The sequence below is a fragment of the Cavia porcellus genome, unplaced genomic scaffold (assembly GCF_034190915.1).
Source record: "Cavia porcellus strain 051 isolate PalLab524CR breed Dunkin Hartley unplaced genomic scaffold, mCavPor4.1 scaffold_5, whole genome shotgun sequence".
Lineage (NCBI taxonomy): Eukaryota > Metazoa > Chordata > Mammalia > Rodentia > Caviidae > Cavia > Cavia porcellus.
Window position 1 is genome coordinate 78,495,290 of NW_026947488.1, and position 27,269 is coordinate 78,522,558.

A 27,269-nucleotide genomic window follows, 5' to 3' on the forward strand; every position below is an offset into this window, starting at 1 on the left:
TTTATCTTTAACAGGTTTCCCCTTCAATATGCTCTTGCACATCTCATCCTAACTCTATCTGTGTCTGCTTCTTAGAGGATACAAACCAAAACAGTATTAACTACATGGGGAATAAGGATTAAAGATCTTAAGAGGATTTTCAGGTTTCTGTGCAGAAATAGAATGAATTCTCATAAGAATTAAAAGGAATGTAAAAGGTTAAAAGGACAAGATCATTGGTGTATGTGTTTTCTTTTCAGGGTCCAAAGATACTCAGATACAAATTCCCAAGAAAATTGCAAGTTATAATTACAGAATTCAGAAGACAGCTATCCAGGTATACATTTAAGTCGTCATATATAAGTTGTAACTTCCATGGCAGCTATGTATGAGGTAAAGGATATTGGCTACTGCAAGGAAAAATCTGAGCATAAAAACTGGGAAATTATGAAGAATACATGAAGGTGGCTTAGATGATTAGAATGAGAGGAAAACACACATAAATACGTAAACTTAACCTTTTTGAGAAGAGAAAAATGTAAGTTCAACATTTCTGAAATCAAGTATGTTAAGAAATAAAATAATTCATTGGGTATCAAATATGTTAGATAAGTTTGGTTAAATAGAGTCATTGTGGAATGTAATTACATGAAAAATCTTGAAGAAGGAATAGGAAGTGTGGAAGTTTGATGTGGAATACATTTTTCTTAGAACAGCTATGGGTAGAATGAAAGAATGAGGATTCTAGAGATATTTTTATGTTTTGTTTGACTTGCAAAAGATGTAAGAGGATTCAGCAAGGAACCAGAACTGAGAATGAAAGATAAAAATAAATGACTTGCAGTTGTTTTGAAGGGATAGGAAGGAGATACACTGATAACACAAGTGGCAGAGCTAACTCTGATCAAGTGAAGCTATGACTGCCTTCCTTTTGAGCCAAATGATCTTGGAGAAAGACCCCTAAGTTTCAAGGTGCAAAAGTGCAGGCAAGGCTATGTTCACATGGTAGCTTCAATTTCTTTCTTGAAGGATAACACTGGGAAAGCACTTGTCATTGAAATGGAACAGGCTAGCGAGTGTTGAAAAGGAGAGATTTTTAAAGGAGCTTATGGTCTGAGCATGGGATACTGAAGCGTAGGATTTCTCAGTTCACTAATGATGAGAATGAAAGACACACAGTAAAATAAGAGATGAAGAAAGCAGGGAGCTGTCATGGATGAGTAGTTCTCACAGTGAGCCCTAGGATTCTGATAGAAATCAGGGGCAGGAAAACAGAGTCAGGTCCAAAGTTCTCAGTGCTACTGTGATTGCGGTGATACTGACAAGAAGAAGGAGTGACATTGATGACACGAATTTCAGAACAGGATGATTTCTGTAGAAAGACTTGCAAACAGTGGTCCACCAACCCCCATGGGGAGCTGAAAGAATGCGATTTTTGCCATATTTTGAGAATAAAGGCATTAGGGAGAAAAGCAAATCCTTCCCCTGAGAGGACTACAAAGATAGTTCTGTTTTCTGAGCAGAGCCAAGTTTCAGTTAATTAATCATGATTATGATGATGATAGCAGCATTTATTAACACATTACAATCTAGGCACTTTTCCAAATTTTTATTCATAGAAAGTTATTTATAACAAGCTAGAAGCAGTGGTGATTTGTGAAGATGCTGATGGTTAAAAAAGATGTGTTTTCGATGATAAAATAAGTAAACTCCAGAAAGGTGCAATGAAAAGGATGGCAGAGTCAACAGGGAAAGTCAGCAAAACATGCACAATGTTGTAATTAGAGAATTAGCTTTTTAAGAATTTGGCTACAGGCAGGGCTTGTGAATCTTATTCTTCAGAGGCACCACTTGTGGATTCTCAAGGAGGATATACAAAATAAATAAGAAAAAAACCCCTCTAAAATGACACAGCTTGTAACCAACTTATATGTAACCATTGATATGTGTAAGGTAGGATATGCAGGTGACCCATAATTATTCTTTTTTTTCTTGCTCTGATTTAAGATTCAGACTAAAAGAAAGTACAGGTATCATCTGTTTGACACCGCTCCTCACTCCAGCCTACATTCTAATGTCTTAGAAGATGAATCACAAACTTTTATGCTGTGAGTCAAATCTTAATTGTGTTTGACCCAAAAACATTTTTAAATTTTAATTAATTCTCAACACTTGAAAATTCAGGGCTTTTGTTTAAGGGACAAAGGAAGGTTAGAATGAAAGAAAGAAGTTCAACTAACATAACAAATGGGGCTGTTAAGCAGCTCCAGTGGCCAAGTTTCATCTCAGTTTCCCCAGGAATTTTGCAGTTTCAACCATGGGAAGCTTATTTCCTCAAACCCTCTCACTTATAAGAAAACTAGAATAGCTGGACACATGAGGTTCCCATGCTCTTTTTAGACTGACATATCACAATTTGATGTTTGCTGAAAATACTATCACATCAATAGTTTTAATTTGATTATCTCCTGTAGATTGTTGAGTTTTCTAGATTTTGGTCTGTCAAAGGAAGGACTTAACTGTTTTAATTCTCCCAGACCAAGGAAGTGTATCCTCAAAGGAAACTGACTGCCCTAATTAAAATATCTTAATGATACAGAGAAAAGAAGTCCACATAGATGACTAGTTAAAAAGAAGATAAAAGCCCACAAATCCACCACGAAATTTATTAGCATCTATCCCATACATTCATTGTACTCTAAAATTTAACCTCAATAATGGCTTATTTTGATTTCATAGCTTCTTGTGGGTGTACCTAGGTAGAGTTGGCCATATATTACATGCTGGTTATACTTGGTGGCAAAAGAAAGAAAGAAAGAAAGAAAGAAAGAAAGAAAGAAAGAAAGAAAGAAAGAAAGAAAGGAAGAAAGAAAGAAAGAAAAAATAGAATTGAGGAAGTAATTGGCCTAAGTATTCTGTTGGAATTGCTGAGTCCAAAGAACTAGCTTTTGGACAGAAAATACACACAATCAGGAGTCTTGAATGGTGACTGAAGATACCAGAATCCAAAATTCTATTATGTTACTACTGAAGGTCTGATTGTACAGTACTTCAAAAATCACTTTTAAAAGATGCCAGTGTGGAACCAGGTGTTCTGCCCCTAGCCCCTGGATTCTCCATAGCACAGGGCAACAGAGATGACAACCCCAAAACAACCTGATTGAATCAAACAACAGCCAGGATGAGAATTTCACTTTAAGACTGAAGGGATACCTGCCAGAGAGCACTTGAGTGGTAAATAGGCTTGAAGGAGGTTACAGATAAATGGGCATCACTTGGGATCCCTTGGGAGACCTGAGATCAGATCAAGGGGCCTGTAATCTATGTGGGAGGCTAGGTTAGGTGGAAGTAATCATCAGACGGCATGATCCTGAAGAAGAAGGGCATTCAGTCTACTGGTGTGTTTGAGCTGAGGCATTGACGCATACATCCAGCAGAAATTAGTAATTTGAAGTTCTATAGGTCAGTGTAAAGGTAGCCTAATTGCCTTCACTAAAATTAAAGTCTGTCACTGACTGGCAGTTGGTTTTCTCTGTATGTTAATATCTAGATTGCCTGAAGGTCACAAACAATACTTACGGCTTGATCTCAAGGAATGGAACATAGTGCCAAAGAATTTACAAAACCCAGCATAGCAAAAACAAACAAAACAAAAGTAACCAAACAAAAAACTAGAAAATGAGAAAACAAAGCAACAAAATGCCCCCAAAACTTCTAACTCCACCAAGTCCAGTTCATAGGGCACTGTGAACAAAGAAATCATAAGTTCCAGAACTGATAGATCTGAAAAGATATCAATCAAGACAAAACAGTTCAAGAAGATGTGTGGTGATCTGATTTTTTTTTTTTTTTTGTACCAGGAATTGAATGCAGGGTTTTGTGCTTGCCAGACAGGCACGGTGCCACTGAGCTATATCCACCGCCCTGTGCTTGGTCAATTTAAAAAAGATATAATTAATCATACGATGATCCTAATGAAACAAATGATTAGTGAGTTTAGCCTAGGGACTACAATGGTAAATAGATAGCAAAGCTAAAGAAAGGCACATAAAACATGAATATCCATGAAAGAAAAAAAATTAAAGCCCCTGAGAAAGGTCCAAATAGAAATACAGATGATTATAAACATGACAGTGTAGGTAGCAAAAGCGACCAACATTAAGACAGAGTGTCTGGAATAGAGGACAGGGCTATAATTAATGATGAATTAAGACAAATTCTTTAAAAACAAAACAATATGAAAAGTGGATCTAATAGCACCTCCAGGACTCAATGTGGAGAAATATAAGAGTAACTGAAATGAGTGAAAAATCAGAAGGTAGCACAAAGGACATTAAAAAATTTATTTATATAAGTAATAGCAGAAAATGTTACAGACATCAAAAAGAATTTAATATACATATAAGTGAAGCATATAGAACTCTGAATGGGCATGATCAGGGAAAACAAAATGAAGCAAAAACAAACAAAAAAAACACTTCATATAACAGTTAAAATTTCAGAAATACAACAGAAGAGCAGAATCTTAAAGGCTGCTAGATTCAAACAAATCACCTATAAAAAAAGGAAAACTTATCTAAATTATAGCAGGTTTCTCCCCACAGGGTTTAAAGGCAAGGAGAGTATGAAATGGAATGTTTCAAACTCTTGAAGAAAATTTCACATTCAGGCTGTATTATCCTGTTACAATATCTTTCAAAACTGCTGGGCAAGTAAGATACTTCCATTTTAAAGAAAACCTAAAGATATTCATGACTGGGAAAGCAACACTCCAAAATATTTTCAAGAATATCCTAGAAGGATAAAATGAAGGTAACAGTGCCAAAATGTCAAAAAAAAAAAAAAATGAATGCATCAGGTAGGGATAGACATTAAGTAGAAGAAAAAGGAAGTAACACTGTAACAAGGAAGTAATACAATGACAAGATTAACTCAATACTTGTCAATTATAACTACTCATGGAAATGGATTCAATTCATAAATCAAAAGATGTAGATTTTCAGAATAGATCAAGAAATAAAATCTGATATATACAAAAATATTTAATATGAAACAAAAATTCATGAAGAAAGGAAAGCTATCCTGTATTCAGACAAAGTAGAGTTCAAATCAAAGCTGATCAAAAAAAGGCAAAGAAGAAGATTACATATTTGAGACAGGAGATTAGGGCATGACAAAGCTGGCTATGGCCCTAATGGAACATATGCTCAGAGTAGTTCCCAAAGCCCTGCACATATCCTTCTGATGACAACTTGAGCTGGTTTTTATTAGGATTATCTAGCCCTGATGTCAGCTTCAGGTGTGGGATCCATGCATCACCTCTTAGGACTCATACATAGAAGTTCTCATGAGTTTCGTGAATATTTGGACAGCACAAAGGACATAAACTGATTCCAGAACTTGCCATTGTGGTTTTTCCCCATCATAATCCACCCTTTCTCCTCCAGAGTGTTCTTATGTCTTGCATTTTTCTCTTTTATTTGGCCCATTCTCCCTCATGCTTCACTTTTACTTCTCGAATAAACTTGACCACTACCTTTTTTGCTCCTTTTGTTCAGTTCTTTGCTTGAGATCAGAAGAACCTGGAATCTAACTCCAGAGGGAGAAGCAAGAAATCTAGAACCTGGTAATGTTTAGTTGGTGAGCCATGTTTAGAAACAGGCTGCCCTATGATACGTTGGTCAATGGAATCATTCAACAGAAAGAGATAGCAACTATAATCATATATGCACCAAACCACAGGTACCCAACTTCATAAAATAAATCAGTGTCCAATTCCAACTACAAGAAGGTCTAGAGGAACTTCTCTTAACTGAGACCCTTCCATGTGAGAGAGTCTCATAAGGACACAACTGAATTGAAACTTCTGTGACTTTTTATTTTTAGAACCAGGAAGCAAGGATAGAAAAAGGAAGGACATAAGTGCAGGAATTCATGTAGAAGAAAGAGGAAATAAAGGAGAATAAGAGAGTGGTCTGTTACATAAATGACCTTAGGGCTGTTCTAAGTAATAAATGAGAGTATGGGGAGGATGAGGGCCAGAATATTCCTTCCTTAAAACAATGTGTTTTGATCTTACTTGAACTTGTAATCTCTTATGCATCCCAGCAGGTCATTATCTCAACATGATAAAAGCATTGATGACCAACCTATTGCTAACATCATATTTTTTAGGGAAAAGACTTTCAGCTTTTCTCTGAATTCAGGAAGAAAATGAGGATATCTCCATTATTACAATGCCTGTTCAATATAGTCCTTGAAACATTAGACAGAGCAAACAGAAAATAGAAAAGAAAAAGCAGGGGTGCATATAGGAACAGCCAAATTCAAAATATCATTAGTTGCAGATAACATGATTCTTTACTTACAAGACCCAAAACCTATGCCAAATGACTCCTAGACTTAATAATCAAACTCAGCATTGTTACATTGTACAAAGTAAACACAGACACTAATAGCATTCTTATACACTAATAATGAACTCACTGAAATGCAATTAGAAAACCATGTCATTCATAGGAGTATCAAAAATTAAGTACTTAAGTATTAAGGTAACTAAGGAAGTTAAAGACCTCTACAGTGAAAATTGAATTACTCTGAAAAGGAAATTGAGGAAGACATCAGTGAAGGAGTTTTCAGTGTGATGAAACAGAGAATGTAAATTAAAAATAGCCTTTATTCCAAGGACGTGGACAGAAGTCCATGACCACCAGTGACCTGGCTTTTTCTACCAGAATGTGAGGTAAAGGAGATATATATATATAACCTCTGACTGGGGGTGTTGCTTAGAGTGGGCACTGATGACACACAAGCAGCTGATTGGGACCCTTTTAATGCCACTACTCTCTGGCAGCTGTAACTTATTTTAGGGCAAAATCTTTTCATTCCTATCTTTTTATTGTTGGGAAAAGGGCAAAGTCTCTCCCTTACTGATTCCTGCTGAAAGGGGGCACCATATGGGGATTCAGAAAGGTTGACAAGATGATGGTTGATGCCCATACAGAAGCTGGTACTAGGTGTTTTAGCCAGGACAACTTCATCCTTGGTGAATGCCCACATCTTAGACTGGAGAAACAAAGAGACAGGGTGCTATGAGGAGGCAGGCCATTATCATATTTAAGGACCCATGGGAAGTAGAAGGAAAAGTGTCTTTGATTTAAATATGCCATTCCATCAGGACCATAGTAAGGCAGAATTCTGAAAAATAAGTGTGGGGTTAGGAGGAGTGAAATTATGAGAGGTGATTATTCCCCCATCTGAAAGGGTAATAGTTAAGAGTACAGATAGGTAGGGCTTGTCTCTGGTCTAGGACTTGAGCTGGAAAGAATAACAGGGATGGGAAGGGCCATAGCTGTGTCACTATAAGGGAGATAAGAGCCTAGGCCCACAGGATCTCATGTTTAACGAAACAGTTAAGGGTAGAGAGAACTAAGATTAGTTGTCACATAGAACAACATGAAGACGACCTTACACATGATGTGGGTGTCTTTAGGAAAGACTGTCAAGAGTCCTGCTGTAAAAAAAAAAAAAGATCATTAATAGAATGTAAGAAATTAGAACCAAATTGGATAACAAAACATGACTTAGCCTGGGAGTTCTTGCTGTGAGGCCTTAGTGAGACAGACAGGGGTGGGTGACAGAAGATGAGATGACCACTCAGGATGGTTAAATTTAGGGTTGGGAGGGTACCACTTAGTTTGAGTGATGTTGAACCAGGATGGCAGTCCAGCAACTTTGGCCACTGTTGGGATTGCCAAGAAGACTAGGTAGGGGCGCTCCACCTTGGTTGTAGTCCTTGGGATGATTTCCTGTAACAGGACTTTAGTAAGTATAACAGCAGTCTCCCTGGTTGTGGGAAAGGCTTTTATCTATCCTGAAAAGGTACAAACAAAGGTGAGAAGATATGTGACAGATTTGTGGCAAGGCATGTGTGTAAAATCTACCTGCCATGAAATTAATGAATAGGAAAGGAAGGGGGTGCTATGCATCCCTTAGGAGAGGTTTTACTATAAAGATGACAGGTGTAAGTTGTTAAGACCTTAGAGTGTCTGGGTCAGTCTGCATAATCACAAAGGAATTTTAAAGAGGCGTTTTTAAGATCTACAACTGTAGGGGCTGGGGATTTAGCTCAGCGGCATAAGCGCCTGCTTTGCAAGCAGGCAGTCATGAGTTCGATCCCTGGTACCAATAAAAAGGAAAAGGACAAAAAAAAAAAAAAAAAAAAAAAAAGATCTACAACTGTAAAGTGAGTGGTGGAGGGAGGGATATGAGACAACATGGTATAAGTGTTTAGCACCACTGGGTGGATTGGAGTAATGACATTACTGATTATCCCAGGTCCTGCACTAGATGATAAGACCCCTGAGGCTTGAGTACCAGAAAAATGGGAGTTAAAGGGTGAATGGGTAGGTTTAAGAAAATCAGTGTCTAAAAGTGCTTAATTATAGGTTTAAGTACCTGCAAATATTTGGAAGCTATGGGATATTGAAGAATGCAAGGAAAAATTTAAATATCCCTGAGACAAATTAAAATAGGCGTGGCATGGATAGCACAGGTGGGATTGGAAGTATCTCAAACTATGGGATTCACCAGAGAAGAAGGGAATCTAGAACCTCCATGGAATAAGCCCTGTCTGCAAAGGCTGGGTAGGTTGGTTGTCAGCATCTACTATAGAGACTGAGGACTTAATACAGCAGCCTGAACCCAGAGAAACTCAGAGAAACCACTATACGGGGCCTCTATGTCCACAAGTATAGAGAATGTCTTACCTGAGACCTCCAGGTGGGACTTAGAGCTCTGAGAAGGATACCTTAATGGGAGCTGGGGGCCCCAAGCCCTCTCAATCTTCATTCTGAGTAGATCAGTCAGTGATGAATCTGGTGGTGATGAGATCTACTATGAGGGCAAGGAGTTAGAGGATGTCTTACCCACTCTCTAGTGGCTGAGACGGTCACTCTTTCAATGGCCCTTGAGACTGCAATAGAAGCAAGGCCCCAGAAGAACACAGGGTTGGGGCACTCTCTTGCCCAATGTCATTTTTTGTTGCATTTGAAGCACGGTCTGGGAGGGGCTGAGGCAGCTCCACCTTGTCTTGATTTACCTGTCTCAGAGCTCCAAGTGTCACTGCTAAAAGATCAGATTGTTATCTTTTCTTTTGATTTTTATCTCAGTTGTTGAAAACATGAAAAGACATATTAAGAAGGTCTCCCTGAGGGGTTTGAGGGCCAAATTTGGCCTTTTGACTTGGGATTTGGCCTACAGTGGAAGGTGTCTATCTCCTCCACCGTCACAAGACATCTGGTTTTTAACTTGGGAAGATGTATAGCTTTAAGTCTAAAGGAGACAAAGGCAAAGAATCAATTAAGTATGTAGGAGTCAAATAATACAATCAATGGGGTATTTATGATTATAACTTTAGAGTGGCTTCCCATAAGGAGGATAAGGATAAGGTCCAAGGAATTTTAGAAACTGGCATGCCATTTATTTGTCATTACATACATTTAGGTTTTACAATTGTATAAGTATCTCCTGTGCTGTTAGAATGTCTAATGCAATCTGATTTTTGGAGGATGGCCTGTTTTATTAATTTTATCTTTTTATTTAGGAGAGAGATCAGCTGCAATGTCATTTAATGCCAGTTGAGTATATTTAATTATGGCTTCAATATGTATCACATAATCTTTCTTGGAAAAGATCTGGTGGATTCCAGCAAAAGAAATCCAAAAGGAATTTATAATTATCTCTTAATTTTAGTTGCTGAACATCCAGAAGATTGATAACAGTACAGTGCGATAGAGGCAGTAAGCTTAACATAGAACATTAAATGGAACTATTATTTTCTATTAACCAATGGTTAAAACACCCATTTGAGCACATTCTATTAACCATGCGTTAATAGAATTTAACCCATGGTTAATAGAATTTGAGCATTTTCTATTAACCACGGGTGTTGTAATGTATGGTTAATAGAATTTGAGCACTGAAGAAATTTGTGGCATTGTTTGGGCTACTCACTATTTAAGCATCTCTAAATATGACATATACATTATATAAATTTTTTTTTTTGTCTTTTTCGTTTTTATTGGTACCAGGGATCGAACTCACGACTGCCTGCTTGCAAAGCAGGCGCTTATGCCGCTGAGCTAAATCCCCAGCCCCTACATTATATAAATTTTTGTTTAAAAATTATTTGACTGGTGACCTCATGTTGGTCTAACTTGAATCTCCTGGCTTGAGCACGAGAAAAAAGCAGCAAATGTCTGGATCTGAAAGAAAACACCTGTCATCATAAACAATCCCAATTTTATATTCAAAGGCATGAATATATCATCAGATCAGCAACAATGAATTGTCTTGGTCTTATGAACTTTAGTTGAGGTGTCTTCTATAAGGCTATGAAGATTATTGGGGTCTCCAATTAATGAATAAGAGCTGGTTAAAGTTACCAGGCAGCCACTTTCATGTTTATCAATTGAAATCCTGTCCAGTGTCTCCTCACCCCACAGGATTTTGTTTAACCAATTTCAGCATCATTTTTATCAGCTGGCAACCTAGGTGGAAGCATGTTTTTTAAAATCTATAATCCAAATAAACCTTGATTAAATGATCTGAAAATGTAAAAGAGGAGGAAAAAATTGTTGAACTCAAATAAAAAGAAATAGCTGTTTACAGAGCAGGTAAATGGACAAACAGACAACAGATATATAGACTGACAATCATAAAATCAGAGTGCACTCAAATATATGTGGCCAATTTGAACTATAATAAATAGACTAGTGTGAACCTTTTGTAGATTAATTAATAGAGATCTCTTGAAATAAGAATACCAGAAAAAGAATCTAATTTATGGCTAATCTGAGATAGCTCAGATAGGAAAGAAGGAATATGAATATTAGCTAATCCTTTGGGGCCAGTCTGCTGTAGAAGTGGGAGTAGAGATGGAGGCTGAGAAGGCTATGGAGTAGGTGGCAACCTACTGGCCAACTGTCTGGCAGGTATGTGGGGGCAATTATCCAATGATTGGCTATAAAATGGCCACTCATCACCATGTGACAAGTAAACACAGGCTGTTGGCGGATTACCATGTGACCCACATCAGGAAGGCTGGTGCTAATCACATGAGGGACCACAAGGAGGCAGCCATTGACCCTGAGACCATCACAAGATGGCTGTGCCCTGTCACAAGGTGGAGGGCCACAAGATGGTGGCTATCCTCCACACGAGCTACAGCAGGATGGCTGCTGACAACTATGTGGTCTGCCAGAAGGCTGGAACCATGAGACAGGTGGAGAAAATGGTGACATAGGGGAAGGGGATAAAGAACCTCCCAACAGAACAGATGGTCTGGGTGGGGAGGATTGAGACTAGGGACAGAAGCTAAGGGAAGGATTAGAGGTCACTATGGGTGAGAGAGGAGGAGAGGATGGCGCAGTGGGTATAGAAACCTTTGGCTGAGAAGGCTGTGGGGTTTGGTATGAGAGATGCAGAGGAAGAGCCATGCAGACAGGAGACACATCATCTAAAGGAGTCTGGTGGGGAGGGAAGAAGAGATCCTGGTGGAGCAGAGCAAGCCAGAAGTATTTGGGCCATCATAGAAGACAGAATGAGAGAAAGACCTGCCCTTAAAGTGAAAAAGGCCTAAAAATGAAGGATTTCTGCCAACTTGCCACCATTGTGACAAAACCATGAATAAAAAATCAGCTTTTTGGTTTTTGTAGCCTTCTGGAGGCCAAGAGCACCAAGGCTATGAACCAGGCACCCCAGAGGTGTGCTTTTGGGGAACAAGAAGTGGTCCCTATGACCGAATTATAAGTGAGCCGAGAGAACAACTTCACCTGGGTATGTAAGAGCTTTAGCCCCCTGCAAGGTACATGGAAGCTGTTCCAGGTCCCACTTAACAAAAGAGATCATCACCTATTTTGAAAGTGTGACACGGAAAGTCCCAACATTCATTATCCTCTGCCAGTCACCCAAGAGCACAGGGTGGGGTCCCATAGAACAAAAATATCAGTTTTGCCTCAAGCCATATGTCCTAAGGAGCATGAAAATTTGTATTCCTGATCAGGGACAGCAGGATGGTTTTCTGCTGCAAGCTTGCTAAGGAACGGAAATAGAAAACCTCGGAAAGTAGTTCACCTGCGTGGAGTGAGGAAGGTTGCTGTTGCGTGTGGATTAATGGCAGCAAGTAAACGGTCCCAGGGGGAGAAAAAAGTGATTCTTAGGCAGGGGGGCTCAAACTGCGAGGGGACTCAGGAGCCACTCACTCTGCCATGTGAGTCATGGCATCATTATGAAAGTTTTCAGTGCAATGAAAGAGAGAATATTAAGTAAAAATAGCCTTTATTCCAAGGACATGGAGAGAAGTCCATGACCACAGCAACCTGGCTGTTTCTACCGGAACATGGGTTATGGGATATATATATCTTCTGACCGACCGAAGGTGTTACTTAGTGCAGGCACTGATGATGTGCAAGCAGCTGATTGAGACCCTTTTTGCGCCACCACTCTCTGGTGGCTGTAACTTATTTTAGGGCAACATCCTTTCAATCAGAAAATGGAAAGATATTCACTGTTCCTGGATAGACAGAGTCATCCTGATTATACTTTCAAAACTGATATACTGATTTATTTCAATCCCAATTAAAGCATCAATGTAATTTCTATAAAACTAGAGAAAATAATCCTAAAATTTATATGAAATCAGCAGAGACCCAAAATAGCAAAGCACTTCTGGATAACAAAAGCAAAGCAAGTGGCATCACAATCCCAGACTTGAAGTTATACTATAAAGCTACAGTGATTAAAACAACATAGATTGAATGATTAAAACAATAGAAGATTGAATGTAGAGTTATATAACTCATCATGTAAATTAAGACATAAATGAATCAAAAATCTGAATACTAAATTAGAAATAATCTTCTGGAACATAAAATAATTTTGTGGAAAATAAAATCTTCTGTTGAAGGCATAACTATGTGCAAGTTATTTCTGAGCAAAACCCCAGTGGCATAAAATAATACCTGAAATCCACAAATGGGATCATATCAAACTAAAAACTTCACAGCAAAAGAAAAAATCAAACAACAAAGAGATAGTCTGCAGAATAGCAAAAACATTTTTTCAGGTATTTCATGGACAGAAGAATATCAAGATAGTCAATTAAAAAATTGGCAACTACAATGAACAGACACTTCTCAAAAGAAGTACAAATGGATAATATATACATGACAAAATGCTTACCACTGGTGCTGATAGAAATGCAAATTAAACTACACTGAGATACCATCTTATCACAGAAAGACAAAAGTCTAAAAATAACAAATGCTAATGAAGATATGTGACAGTGAGGATGGTGGGAACTATGTGAGTAACTTGAGCTGGCTAGTCAGGTAGTGAGAAAAGCATCTCCTCAAAATGCAGAGATAAAGATATGTAGAAGGATCAATTTACATAATTCAATTAAGGTAGCAACTGAATTGTTTTTGGCAGCTGTTGCTTCAGTCTCTGATATGTAAACTTTTGTGCCTTGGGGAGTCATATCCTTTGTACCTTGAGGCTCCTACCCAATTGACATTTCTGGAGCTGACTGGCTTTACCATCCCACTGTGCCCATATCTTCTATAGAGAACACTATGAAACTAAACAGGAGACTCCCTGATGGCTTTAGAGATTACATATCAGTATCTTGACTAGCCTTATTTGCAATGTTTATAGCCAATTGAAGAGCGAAGGAAATAACATAGTCACCTCTGTACATATCAGTATAAGGAAATAAGTCTTGATAAAAATCAAAATTGAAGCAATTATTCTGAATTCAAGGGGAGTCACTCAAATTGTCTCTCATACTGCATATTTTTATGTCCAGTCCAGTTAAAGACACAGAGCCCATGGCCATGTGCTCCATGAGTTCAACTGGAGGGCTACAGCCCACAACAATGTCTCATAGAAATCTGTATCAAGAAGTTGAAGAACAGGAAAGCTTGAAGATCAGTGGTGGAAGCTAGAAAGTCTGCACCAGTGGAATGAAGGCTCTGTGCCACCAGGATTAGGAAGCTGTACTGGAGCCAGGAAGCAATGCTCAAAGTAGGGACCAGAATACCCCCCAAAAGAATCACATCCATCTTCAGAGACAGTGAGAACCCAACCTCTTTTAATGATGAGAACAACTGAGTTCATATCAGAAAAACCAGCAAAACAAACTTTTCCAGGGGAATCAACAGCGTATCATCTCCTCCAGTTCTCTTTTTATGCTATTGGCAGTAATCCCCGAGTGGAGTGGATCTTCCATGCCCAAAACCACACTGATTCAGTCCAATTAGGTGTTACAAATTGACCACTAGTTAATCCACCAGACAGAGAGAGAGAGAACAAAATAGGGATAAGTAGAAAATGGAGGGAAGTTTGAACAGTTACCCAAATTATATATTCCATTGTTTCAAAAATACTTTAACATGATAATTAGTTTCACTTATACTACTAGATTACCTTAGTTCATTGAAAAGAAAGTTTTGTGTTATTAACTATTCCTTTTTTGCAAGAATGTTTTTGGTTTGTCTTTACTCTAAGTGTCTTAGTCACTTTTCTCATTGATGAGAAAACATACACAACACCCAAAGTTAAAGGAGAAAAGACTTATTCTGGCTCACAGTTTGTAGAACTTATAGTTCATAGCTGGCTGGTCCCAAGCAGGGTGGAATGGCAAACAAGCATTGCAAAGAGAAACAGTTCATGGCAGGCACAAGGCAGCAAGCAGCAAAGTAGTAAGCCAGCAAAGCAGTGAGCAACAATGGCAATCCTCTTTCTGTCCATTAGATCCTACCCTTAGGATGGGTAGTTTTTACAGCAGGATAGACCACCATTAATCCTAGCGTCACACCATGGATCAATCACAGCATCACATCCTTGAGTCAGCAGGACACAGTCTATATCCAGCCACCTCTGAAAAGTCTCACATATGATCTCAAGAGGCTTCGGGGGCACATCTAAATATAAGCCATAATATCAAGTAACTACTTTGAAGATTAATGATACACAGTATAACTACTGTTATTCTCTTATCATATTATTATGAAATTGTGTTTCATTTTTTCACAGAAGAGTAAATAAGAAATAAAGATACTAACCTTGGCTTACATAGCTAGAAGAGAACCAAAGGCATTTGCATATTATTTTTGCAGGAATATGTAGCCTCATGCTGTGTGGAAGATTTGCGGAAGCTGTCTATCCTGTTCAATCGATAAGTTTCCTGCATTTGATTTTAATTTTTAAAAATATAAATGCTGCAAATTGACCTATTATGTAGCAAGTACAATGTACTCTAAATCTTTTGAATGTAAAAGTCTAGATAGCTATTAAATATGACAGTATTTCAACTGAATAGAGGTTCCCCAATGGTAAGAAATGCATGGTAATTGAAAGCTACCCTCAGCATGTTCCCTGAAGTACAAATATGTGTGTTGCTGTTCAAAAATAAAATTTTAGCAATTTTATAGATAATATTTCAAATTAAACAGCAGTTGCTTCAGATAAAGTTAGGCAATCAGGGGGTGTGGTAAAGAAATAACCATGTCTAAGTGCTGGTGTAGCTGACTAATTGCTATAATACACCCTCCTGCTTCCTTAATTCAAGGATCTTGAGAGGGCAAACTTGACTGTATTTATTACCCATAGCCCTTCCAGCTGTCAGTGAGCCTCCCAGGGCACTTCCAGGACACCTGCCACTTTCGCACCAAGACTTTAGCACTAGATCCTGATTTTTCTATTAGGAAATAAACTGAGATGCCACAGAGTATATGGAATCTATCAAGGCTAAATGGGATGTTTACTCTATCAAGAGAGCAAATGAGAAGTGATTCAGGAAAAACAGAATGGATAGTGTGCCTCATTCTGCAGAAAAAAAAAAATCTTATTTTTCTTAAAGCAGACTAGTATCTAGTCTGGAAGGTAATCTAAAATATTTGTTGAGTTAATATTTATTGAATAAATTGCTTGGCTTTTGGTCATTTTAAGTTTCTGGAACTAATAATGACTTTAAGAATTAAACTAGCTTGAGAGATAAGCTACAGTTATTAGAACTATCATTTTGGAACAATTATTTATTTTTGCTTTTGTTAAAACAAAATATATATGAATTAAGTCTATTATTCATGTAAAAAATTTAAAGCAAGTTCTCTTCTTAGGACTAATTTTCCAGTATAATATCCAGTAATGATTGCGATCCTAAATTTTTTCTCATTTCTTATATTGCCAATATTGTCATAGATGCTGAAGACTGCAAAATATTATCAAAATGACACTTACTTGTAAAATCAATATAAAATAGGACAAATTTTACTTTGAAATCACATTTATAAATAAAATGTCACCCTAATAAGTAGAAAGTCTATTCTCGAAGAATAGTACTGAGAATAGTGTAGCATTCATGGACTGCTGAGAAGGAGATTGTTATGGTTTGTGTCTGGATATCTCCTCAAAGCCTCATGCAGTGATGGGGGTAGGGGTTTTCAGAGTGGCTAAATCTAGAGTTTATGATTGGTTAATTGTTTAGTTCTGGGATTGGAGCTGTGAATGCTCCATCCACCCTAAGGCAGGTAGCCTACATACAACATAAGGGACAACAAAGAGGCTCTCTCTCCCCTTCTGCTTTTGATGCTTTTGCTGTCTTCCACCACCTTGGGCTGTTGCTCCTCTGCCATGCCATCCTGTCTTGGAGCCATGAGTATGGATTGAAACCTTCAGAAACTGTGAACTAAATAAACCTTACCTTGTTTAACTTACGGTGTTGGGTATTATGTCACAGCAAAGAAAGAAAAGTTAAGTAATACATAGTCCATTCAGTAGTCTTAAAATATCTATGTCTAACACATGTCCTACACTCTCTGGCAGCAACAGCCCCTTGCTATGGACCCTGGGGCCACTAGTAGGCCTATTGTCTCCTAACCACCACTCAGAGGAAGAAGGCAACCCGTGATCACTCTCTTTAGATCTACTATTCAATATGGTGAGCTATTTAGACCCTGTGACTCCCCATTCTTCACTCAACAGCAGAGAAATTCAGCACAGGCATCTTTTGGTTTTCTGCTTACTGGTAGAAAGCAATCGAGTTCAGTTTCTCCCTGTTCTCTGCCTAGCTGTGGAGCAAGGTCTAGGATGGCCTTTAGTCCAACAACAGAAAGCAATCCAGAAGCCACAGTTCCAGGCATGCTTGGTCTTGCACTTGTTAGTAGAAGGCAACCTGGGCAGATACTTCTCTTTCCTAGTGGCACTGCTAAAATGATGTAACAGGAAGAATTGTATATACTAGGTATATTGAGAAGATTTTTTAAAAGCCACACTGATAAAATTACTTGACTTAAAAAATAGAATCTCAGAAAAGTAAACATTCATTAACATGAAAATTATAAAACTACAGTAAGGACAATGCAATAACATATTACTATAATGAGGTCAAGATACACAGGATAAATTAAAAGGTAGAATGGAAATGAAAATAGAAATCAGTAAACTGCAGCACAAGTTAATTATAAAACTTACTAAAGTCATGCAAAAACACGTTATACCTAAACTTCTAAAAACTAGGCCAAAAGGTCATAAAGGAACCAGAGATAAGCAATGCATTTTGTATAGGAGATCTTCAATTCAAAGGATGATAAATGTTCATCAGAAGCCAGATAATTCAAAAAAGAATGCCAAAACATTTTTGTGCTGAAGAAACAAAAAGAATTGCAATTCCACATTTTATACCTGGTGAAACATTTTTCAGAAGTAAAGACAATCTGAGAAAAAGAAAAATCGTTTTTCCTTTAGAATGTACCCTTACATAATAGTTAAAGGAAGCTTATGAGCCAGAAAGAAAACTATAACAAAAGTAAAAGACAAGTGACTGGTAAATTAAGGTAAAAATGATGGTCCACCTTTCTCCTCATGAATCACTAATCATTTCAACACCATTATTGACACAGAAGGTGGGGCTTGGCAACGCTGACTGAGTAAATATGCAGAATCTGTCAATTACAAGATTCCAGGACAGCCATCAAATAATTCCCAGGGCCCCATATGTGGAACGTCTCCCAAGCTCCCACAAGATGTGGATGCCATAAAAGAGACAACATGCCAGGAAGAACCCTCTAGACACAGACTGCATTTTTATTGTTATATTTATTTTTATACGTTTTCCTCTCTTTGGCCCAACATCACTCTACAGAGTTAGTTTTTGCTTTACTCCTTCACCCCTCATTTGTAATAAAATTTTGGCACCAGTTTGGCTCATCTTGTCTAATTCTTTGAGGCAAAAGACCTGGAATACTTTTAATTGATGAACTATTTCTAAAGAAACTACTGGACAAAATTGTAACCCACCATCTGTTGTGGTAGTTTGTGTATATAAAAATATTTCAAGTAATGATATTTAAAAATGAGAGATAATAAAGGGGCTAAATAAAAGTCAGTTTTTAGTATTCACTAGAAGCAGTGAAATGTTGATTCTAGGACATTTGTGATAAACAGTGTGTGAATATTTAAGACATCAACTGCCAAGAAAATTATTCAAAATAATAGTTTCAAAAGCATTACGAATAAAACAGGAAGCAATTCTTAAAAATTGTTCTAGCATTTGATGCACAGCAAATCAAGAACTTGAGAAAGACAGAGGAAGACAAATCAGAGGAAACAAAAACAAATGATAAAAGAAGAACTTAAGATCTTATATGTCAATAATTATTTTAAATATAAATTGAATTCTATAAAGCAAAAATTGGCAGATTAGAAAAAATATTAATCATCCTGGAAATATTTACAAGAACTCAGATCAAATATAAAAATAAGTGGGTTAAAGCTAAAATAATAATTTTCATATTAACATTAATACAAATTGAAATGAAACCTATATTAAAATCAAAGAAAATGGAGCCCAGGGCAATGAAAATTACTAAGGAAAAAGAGGGATACGGAATAGTGATAAAAAGAATAATGCGAAATAAAATGTAACACTAAACAACAGAGCTTGTCCGTGGCACACTCATCAGTGTAATAGGTCATCTTAGTCACAAAACAAATGGCAGCCACTTTAAAATAACTGGTATCATGAAGAACACATTTACACTCACATGTGGAATGTAAAATGGGTGATTTCATAAAATTAGACAGTAAAATATGAATTACAAAAGCCTTTAATGATAAAAAATAGAAGGAAATTTCAAAAAGTACACTGTTGGACAGAAGGAATATTTATGGATATCTAGAATGGGCAAATGGTGAGTGAAAGCTTGGGGGTCAATGGGTCGGGTAGAGAGGACAAGAAAAGAGGGGCAGAAAGGAAAGGGGGGATGACTACAAATGCTTATGGAGTATGTTCCTCTGCTGACAAAACTGTCCTAAACCTTACGATAGTAATGGTTGTACAGTTTTGTGAGGATACTAAGCACCATTGTATTGTACACTTTATGTGGATGAATTATATGACTTGTGAAGTATATCTCAACCTGTTTAAAACATAAAAGCAAAATTGTGGAATACAGCTAAACCAATGCAGAAAAGGAAACTTATAGCATTAATTTTTACACTAGCAAAGAAGAAAACTAATCAAACAACTCCAACTCCAGATTATTTCTAAAGAAAATGTGTTTGCATTTTAAAGTGACATGAAAGATATTAATGAAGAAAGCTTTAAGGCTGGCAACTTTTTCATCTAGTTGAAAATGTTTCAGAGACTAGTGAAAGGCAAAAATAAAAATGTGTCTGAGCTGCAGTTCAGATGCCGTGCTTATTCAGCTGTTTTCACAGTATCTTCATTTGAAAATGCCTTATAGGTACTTTAAAGAAAAATTTTAAACACAGATCAGTATACAAGTCACTCTCAAGTCTAACTCTTAATATAATTTTGCTAGAAAATTAATTCTTATGGCATTTCAATGCATGCATTTTTAATCCAAGTATTAAATTGAAATAACTAAAACTTTGGAAGATCTATAGTATTTATGCTACTTAAAATATGAAGTTTTCCATTATATTAAGCATCTTTATGTAACATACTTATGACATATTCATATTTTATCTATTGAACACTCTTTAATATCTAACCATTTTCCTATTAAGTACACTTCAGTTGTTTCTATCACACTATCTTAAAAATCATTATGGATACAGCTAGAATCAGATTCAAGATAATTTTATTCTGATGAAAAATTGTTAGCTGTGAAAAATTGTTTATTAACTCAACAAATGACTTGAAATTCTATAATGAAAAAAATCTTATGCTATCATGTCTTCTATTCTTGAATTTAACAGTTAACTCCTGTGACAGTAATAAGTCTTCATTCTTTCCTATAGATACCAAACAACAAATTTTTAGTATAATATGGACTTAAGACAAAGAATGTGATCATTTTTAAAGTTATAAACTTAATCAACTTTCACAATATATGACTATTATCTATGTTAGCCTCCAGAGATTTCAAGAGATTTAAGATATAATTAAATAAATGAGCAATAATATTTTCAAATTTGCCTCCTTTAGACATGGTAGAGGAAAACAGAAGGTGGTAAGAACACATAATATGGTTGTTCTAATATATTCAATGTCTCCTAAATGTCAGGAATTTTTTGTTCCGATAATTAAAGTGGATATTCAAAGGTAGTAGATAAGGATCACTTTAAAGTGGAATTTTCATATAATTTAAGAAAAAGTGAATTTTCCCTCCAAATAATACAAACACATTGTCTTAATAACTTTTATACTGTGAAAATTTTCTAATGCTGCTCCATTGCCACCCTTCCTTAAATATTCATTTTCTACCAGGTGCAGTGGTGCACTCTTACAAATCCCAGCACTTGATAGACTGAGGCAGAGAATTGCCATGAATTTGAGACCTGTATCAGCTGCATGTTGAGTTCAAAGCCAGCCTGACCAGTGCAGTGAAGCCTTATCTCATTAAATAAATAAATAAATAAACCAAAATATGCATTTGTCAATATATAAATTAATAAGGGGATAGCTTCTCTGTTGGAAATGCTACCTCTTTCTAGACCTTTTTAAAAGCAATTGTATCTCTAAGTGTTATGACATTAAGAAAGGTTGACTATACATTAGTAAAAAAAGTAAAGATTGTAACTGTTCATTTAAAAGAATTAGTAATAAACAACTAAAATTAAGCACAATATTGTAGGTCTAAATAGGTATTATTAAAACCCATTGTGACAAAAAAGTATGAATAAAAGTTTTACATCATCAGGAGATTTTAAGACTCAGTTGGGAAGCATTTAAAAACATTCATTTTATATATACATATATGTATATATAAAATTTTGGTTATACTTTCCTATTGAGTGTTCAAGATCAAGTCAAAGTGAGACTTGTGTCAATCAATAAATGGGTTAGAATTTCCCATATGAATGGACCATTACCTTGCTGTGGGTGAGTTACCATCTCCCACCCATTAGACAAGACTAAAACTATAGACTACCAAATTCCACAAATTTCCCCCCAAAACACAAAAGATTCTCTGTTTCTACTGGTATGTATCTCATTTCTTTGAACACCACATTCTGCTCTTCAGTGCATCCTACATCCCTAATAAACCCTTCTTTTAACTCAAAAAAAAGCATTCAATTAGATAGTATTTTAAAATAAGTAAATCGAACAAATCCTTATACTTTGTATTGCCCTTCAAATCCCAAACATTTCCTATTAGGCACCACAACATCTATTATTTATATATTTTATTTTATTATGATGATGTTTCATATTATTTCATCTTCAAAATCTATGGATGGTCTAGGTACTTTATTCTTTTATTACAGTGGAAGAAATTGATGCTCAAAAATTTGCCCAGCATGCTTAGAATTCTGCTGTTAATAAACTTCAAACTGATCAAGGCAGGTCACCTAAGAGCTTAACCTGGTTCCTCTCTTGGAAGAGAAACTATTCTTGGTCTGTAAAATAATCTACAACTTACTGAATATTCGTAAATACAAACTATATTATAATTTTATAATTTGAATGAATAAAAAGGGGATATACAAGACTTTCAAAGGGTCATGTTAAAGTGACTTGTTCACATTGCTAACAGAATGTTGCTTCCATTTCCAGTAAGATCTAGCGGAACTAGAGGTTATCTGCAGCCTGTGGTTTAGGTTTAAATCAAGATAAGGGAAATCTTAATAATAAAAATTTTCTTCACAGTAGTCTTGAACTGTAACTTTGAGCATATCTCAAGATAAGCCACTGAGGAATCTTTTTCAATGTGTATTCATCTATTCCTTTATTTGGTCATTTCCTCAGATTGACATATTCTCCTCTTGACTGGTGAAAAAGAATATGTGCATGTCATCAGCTACAATTTAGTCTCACCACATGATTTTTCAAGGTCTATACATTTTGAACAAATTGCATAATCTGTATTGTACAAAAACAAATGTAGTCTCTGCCAGTTTTTTGGGGGGTTGGGGTGGGAAGGTATGCTCATGGGTAGCTGTTCTGAGTACCGCGTTGGGCTGCTCTTCTGTTGCTATTATCTAGAAATAGCAGAGGGACATTGTGTGTCCCTGACAATCCTCAGTGAGCCATGCCTAAGTAGAGTTAAACTTGGCTGCCACACACAGTGATTCAGCAATTTATCAGCAAAGAATGTGAAAGGGAGAAGGTTGATTTTCTATGTTGGGTTTGGGTAAGACACATTATTCATTGTGTGTAAATAAAGAGAAATATACAGTTACTGATTTTGTCCTGTATTCAAAACTCTCCTAATGAAGAAGCCTGACTGATCCTGGAAAAATAAGAGCCTACAGTATTTGCCTAGTTGAGCATCTGAAATGTAAAAACTTATTTGTAAATTCATACAAAAATGAAACAAAATAAAACTGTGTTTACAGAACTATATATTACATGGATAAGATATGTGAGTTATCTTTTGAGTAAAAGCTGTGTTCTGTTTCAGTCTAGTAGACATCTAGGAGAGAGACAATTCTGTTAATCCTATTTTATGGAAAAGTAAGAGAAGCCAGTGAAACATTAAATGACTCTTCACCAAGTCATGCAGTAGGATTGTTCCCTAAAATCGGACGATTCCTGCATTCATATTTTTGTGCTGCTAAAATAAAATACACTGGTGGGGCAAGTCATAAACAATGGAAATGTCTGTCACAGTTCTGGATGCTGGGAAGTCCCAGTTCAAGGCACTGGCAGGTTTGCCTTCTGATTGCTGTCTGCTTCCAAGATGATTCCTTTATTCTGCTTCTTCTGGAGGGGACAAACACTGAACCTCACAGAGCAGAAGGTAAAGATCAAAGGGCTAAAAGGAACTGAAATTTCTCTTTCAATTCCTTTCATAAAGTTCCCAAGAGCACAACTCTCCTTCCTGGTCTAATCTCCTCCTAACGGTCCTACCTCTTAATATTGTTTCAATGGAGATGAAGTTTCAACAAGCATTATGGAGGAGATAAAAACATTCAAACCACAGCATGCCTCTCCAAACAATACCAATTTTGTTAAAATATAACTGTTCTTCAAATTGACAGGTTAAGAAAACTAACAAGGTGAATTCTATCAGTCTTTCAATAAGATGATTCAGTGCGGTTGTGAATGGTTTTCTGAAGAGATGATGGCGAAAGGCAATTCTAAAAGCAGTTAAAAAATTTGATCTTGTGGAAAATAACTATTTGTGGTTGAGTCTATGACATTTTTGAAGAAGAAAATGAGAAGCAAGAAGAGTAGTTTTCCAAAATGAAACTTGAAATTAGTTATAGTAGAGAGAAAAGACTTTCAAAGTCTAATTCTAAATTCCTCCTGAGCACTTTCTAGAACAATGTCTCCAGAAACAAAATCTATAAAAAATGACATTTATAGATCAATTACTATTGCCTGGGGAATTTGGGCTACTCTTATTTTACAGTATAACTGCCAAAAGAAAATCATGTGTGGCATGTTTTGACTTGGCTCTAAGCTTTCTCAAAGATGTTCTTTCTTTTTCAGTTGTGACTCTGAAACTTACCTGCTACATTTTTGGGCCAAAGCCAGTTCTTCATTAAGGCTCCAGTGTGCGGTGATCCTCTCTGGATTCCTGCCTGCCTCCTATTTCAAAGTTTGCCACAGTGAAAGAGTTAGATAGCAAAGCTACAAAGTGTTAATATGAGATAATCTGGGCACTTCACAGAGGGGAAAAGTATGAAATTTCTTGATTAGAGATTAAAACAGGCAATCGTATAGGGAATATTTGGTTGTGAAGGACCAACATGCAGAGACTTTTTCAGCCACGGTGACAGCTACTTTCTTCACAATTGCTAAGACAGCTTCTCAGTCAAAAGATTTGAAAGGCCCACTTTCTGCCTTCTGGAAGATGGGCTGCTATGTAATCTGCTTCACTGCTCATTTACTTATTCTCTCACCAATTCATTTCCTTGGTAACTTATTTAATCAGCTATTTCAGAACAATTTTATTTTGAACAATATAAAAAAGTGCCTCTAATTATTTAATGAATGCTCGTATTCACTGGAAGTCTTGCTAAAAAGTGTCTTCTAGTTCACATTCTGTACTTTAACCAAATTCTCAGTAGATGCTGATGCACTCTGCATGGTAAGACAGACAGAACTCTTTTTATTTCTCTTTTTTCATAAATTAGTGGTTCCCAATCTTATTATAAAAATGCAAATTCTGGATCTCAGTACAAACCCACTGAATCTTAGAGTGAAGTCCAGGAATCCAGGAGCTCATGTCATCAAGTCCTCCAGTGGAGGTGATACATACCCACATTTCAGAACCAAGAAGTATAGACCATAATTTCTAAAGCTTGGCTGCACATTAGAATCATTTGGACAAGTTTAGGGGTTAAATTATGTTCTGATAAAAGATATGGTCACACACTAACCCTAGGAGACACCTGCGAACATGCTATTGTTTGAAAATACAGACTGCAGATACGATCAAGCGAAAATGAAGTTATACTGGATAGAGGTTTTACAGGAACAATGGAAGTTTGATACACAGACATCTCAAGATGTGAAGAAGTTCATGTGAAAGGGAAGCATAAACTGGAGTAATGCAGGTTTAAGAAAGGGTGGTCTAAGGACTACTAGAAACCATCAGGAGCTAAAAAGGAAGCAGAGACAGAGTCTTCCCAGAGACATAAGAGCAAGTATAAATTTACCAAAACCTTAGATGTCTGACCTTCAGAATTGTGACACAATGCATTCCTGTTATTTTTAAGGCAGTAAGTTTTAGATGCTAAGAAACTAATATAGACCCTTGCAAAACTAAACAAACAAAAACAGAACAAAACACCATGATGCTTATTACCCAATCAATTAAATTAGAATTCCTGAGGACAGTGTCCTATTCTGACTTAAAAAAGTCTCCCTTAAGGGATTTCAACATGTGGTTAGAGTTAAAGTACACTACTCTACCCATTTTTAGACATGAAAGACTGTTTAGGTTCTGTTTTGCAATAAATCAAAATGCCACAAGCAGTTGAATATCAATAAGATAATGTCTCTATGTTTTGTGAGTACCAAAACCCGTATGTAAATAGGAAGTATATTATGACAGTATTTCTCAGAATTTAATTAGCTATCTGCAGTTAATTTTTAATGCAAATGCAAAATTCTGGGACTACCTTAATCCTACAAATCATAGACAGCATTTAAACAATGTCCTCAGGTAATTTAAGCACACATTAAAAATTGAAAAATACTACCCTTACATCAGTAAGATACTCATGGGAAGTTTTGAGTGATATGATATCATTATGTGTGAAAATGCTTAGTTTAATGGTGATATTTAGAGCAGACTGGAAGGCTTCAAAAAATAATATTCTTCAGTTATGAAAACGCTCTATAACTGAGCTATTTAACATGGCAGCACCTATGGATATGACATTACTAGATGGTATAAAAAAACCCAGCATTTTTCATATATGCCCCCTCAAAAAAAAGCCAATTCAATTGTTTCCTTGAATGAAGAAATGAATAATAAATTAATGATCGACTATTTACTTTTGTCTGCCATCAACTTTCAATTATACTTGATCTAATCATCCCATCTCATGGTTATCTAGTTTCCCTTTCTTTGCCATTTTGCTATTTGCACTGCATGGCTCATCATTATGACTTATCAGGGGTCCATCAAAACCATAAATAATTTTCAAAAGATTAAACAGATAAGCCAAAGATACACTGCTATTTGGCTACAACTTTTCTTTGGGTACCTATAGCTGATTCCAGCAGTACGTTGCTCTCCAGACCCACCGCCCTTTTCCTTAGCTGGGCACGGTGGGTGCTTTATGCCTTAATCCAGCACTCTGGAAGACAGAGGTAGGAACATCACAAGTTTGAGCTCATTCTAGAGAAGTTAGCCATTTAGTGAGACCCTGTCCCAAAATAATACTTAAAAAGGGCTGGAGATGCAGGCAGGGAGGGACAGAGACTCTGATCTGTGTACAAGAGGAAAGCAGTTATGCTGAAGCAGAGATGGTAAAGAAACTCAGATTTGGGAAGTAATCAGAAAGAAAAGCGCACAGGATCAAAATCCAGCACCAGGGTGTTTAAGAAAGGGAAGCCAACTGCTCCTGGCTTGAGGCATCTTTCACACACCAGATACAACATACATCTCATCTTGGAGAGGATCAGGCTCGCTGGGGAGGAAGCCAGCATGTTAGCAGCTCCCTGGCAAATGGACTAGGCTTGCAATCACTGTTCCCTTCCTACTGGAAAGAGAAGCACAGCCAGGGAGACACCTACAAACCAAGACATCAGAAAAACTGAAAGCTGGAGAACAGTGTACACTTGAGGATACTGGCTCTTGGGAATTTGAAAACAATTGGTCCACTTTGACTAGGGTCACAAGTCTATGAGGTGAGAAATCAGGGGTGGAGGGTGTAAAAGTAAGTAGCCTGAGAGAGGGATGCCACTGTGGGGAAAGAGGCCAGACAGACTCAGGAATAATTATTCCCCCATTTCTTCCCCCATATACCTGGGATTTTGTGTTTATGGGACATACAACACACTGCCCACACCTGCTTGCAGGTGCCCGCGGGGGAACCCCCAAAAGCCCATATCAGGCAATGCTGAAATCATAGACCAGTTCACAAGGTTGAGTGACACTTGGAGGGAAAGAATTGAAACATGACAGAGAGCATCTAATACATGCTATGTGGGGCTTCAGGTGGGAACATGCAGAAACAATCACAGGATTTCTCCTGTAGGGAAAGAAGTGGGGAGCAAGAGTGATCTTGTGAAAGCTGGGGGACAATCAGGTGCTGGGCCAGTTATACTACCCCTTCCCTCCCCCAGTTAACTGTCA

The 27,269-nt window shown here is 36.9% G+C and overlaps 1 protein-coding gene across 3 annotated transcripts in view; it reads left to right on the forward strand.

The window, feature by feature from the left end:
* P2ry1 (purinergic receptor P2Y1) overlaps positions 1 to 27,269 on the forward strand; it is a 102,071-nt gene that overhangs the window by 56,184 nt on the left and 18,618 nt on the right. For 2 of the 3 annotated variants that reach the window (XR_010047137.1, XR_010047140.1), the window contains one exon: positions 240 to 2,868. The exons of the other annotated variant lie outside the window; for it this stretch is intronic. The gene's annotated coding sequence lies outside the window, so the exon portion shown is untranslated. Of the gene's footprint in view, positions 1 to 239; positions 2,869 to 27,269 lie in introns of those variants that run through there. 3 annotated transcript variants of the gene reach the window in all.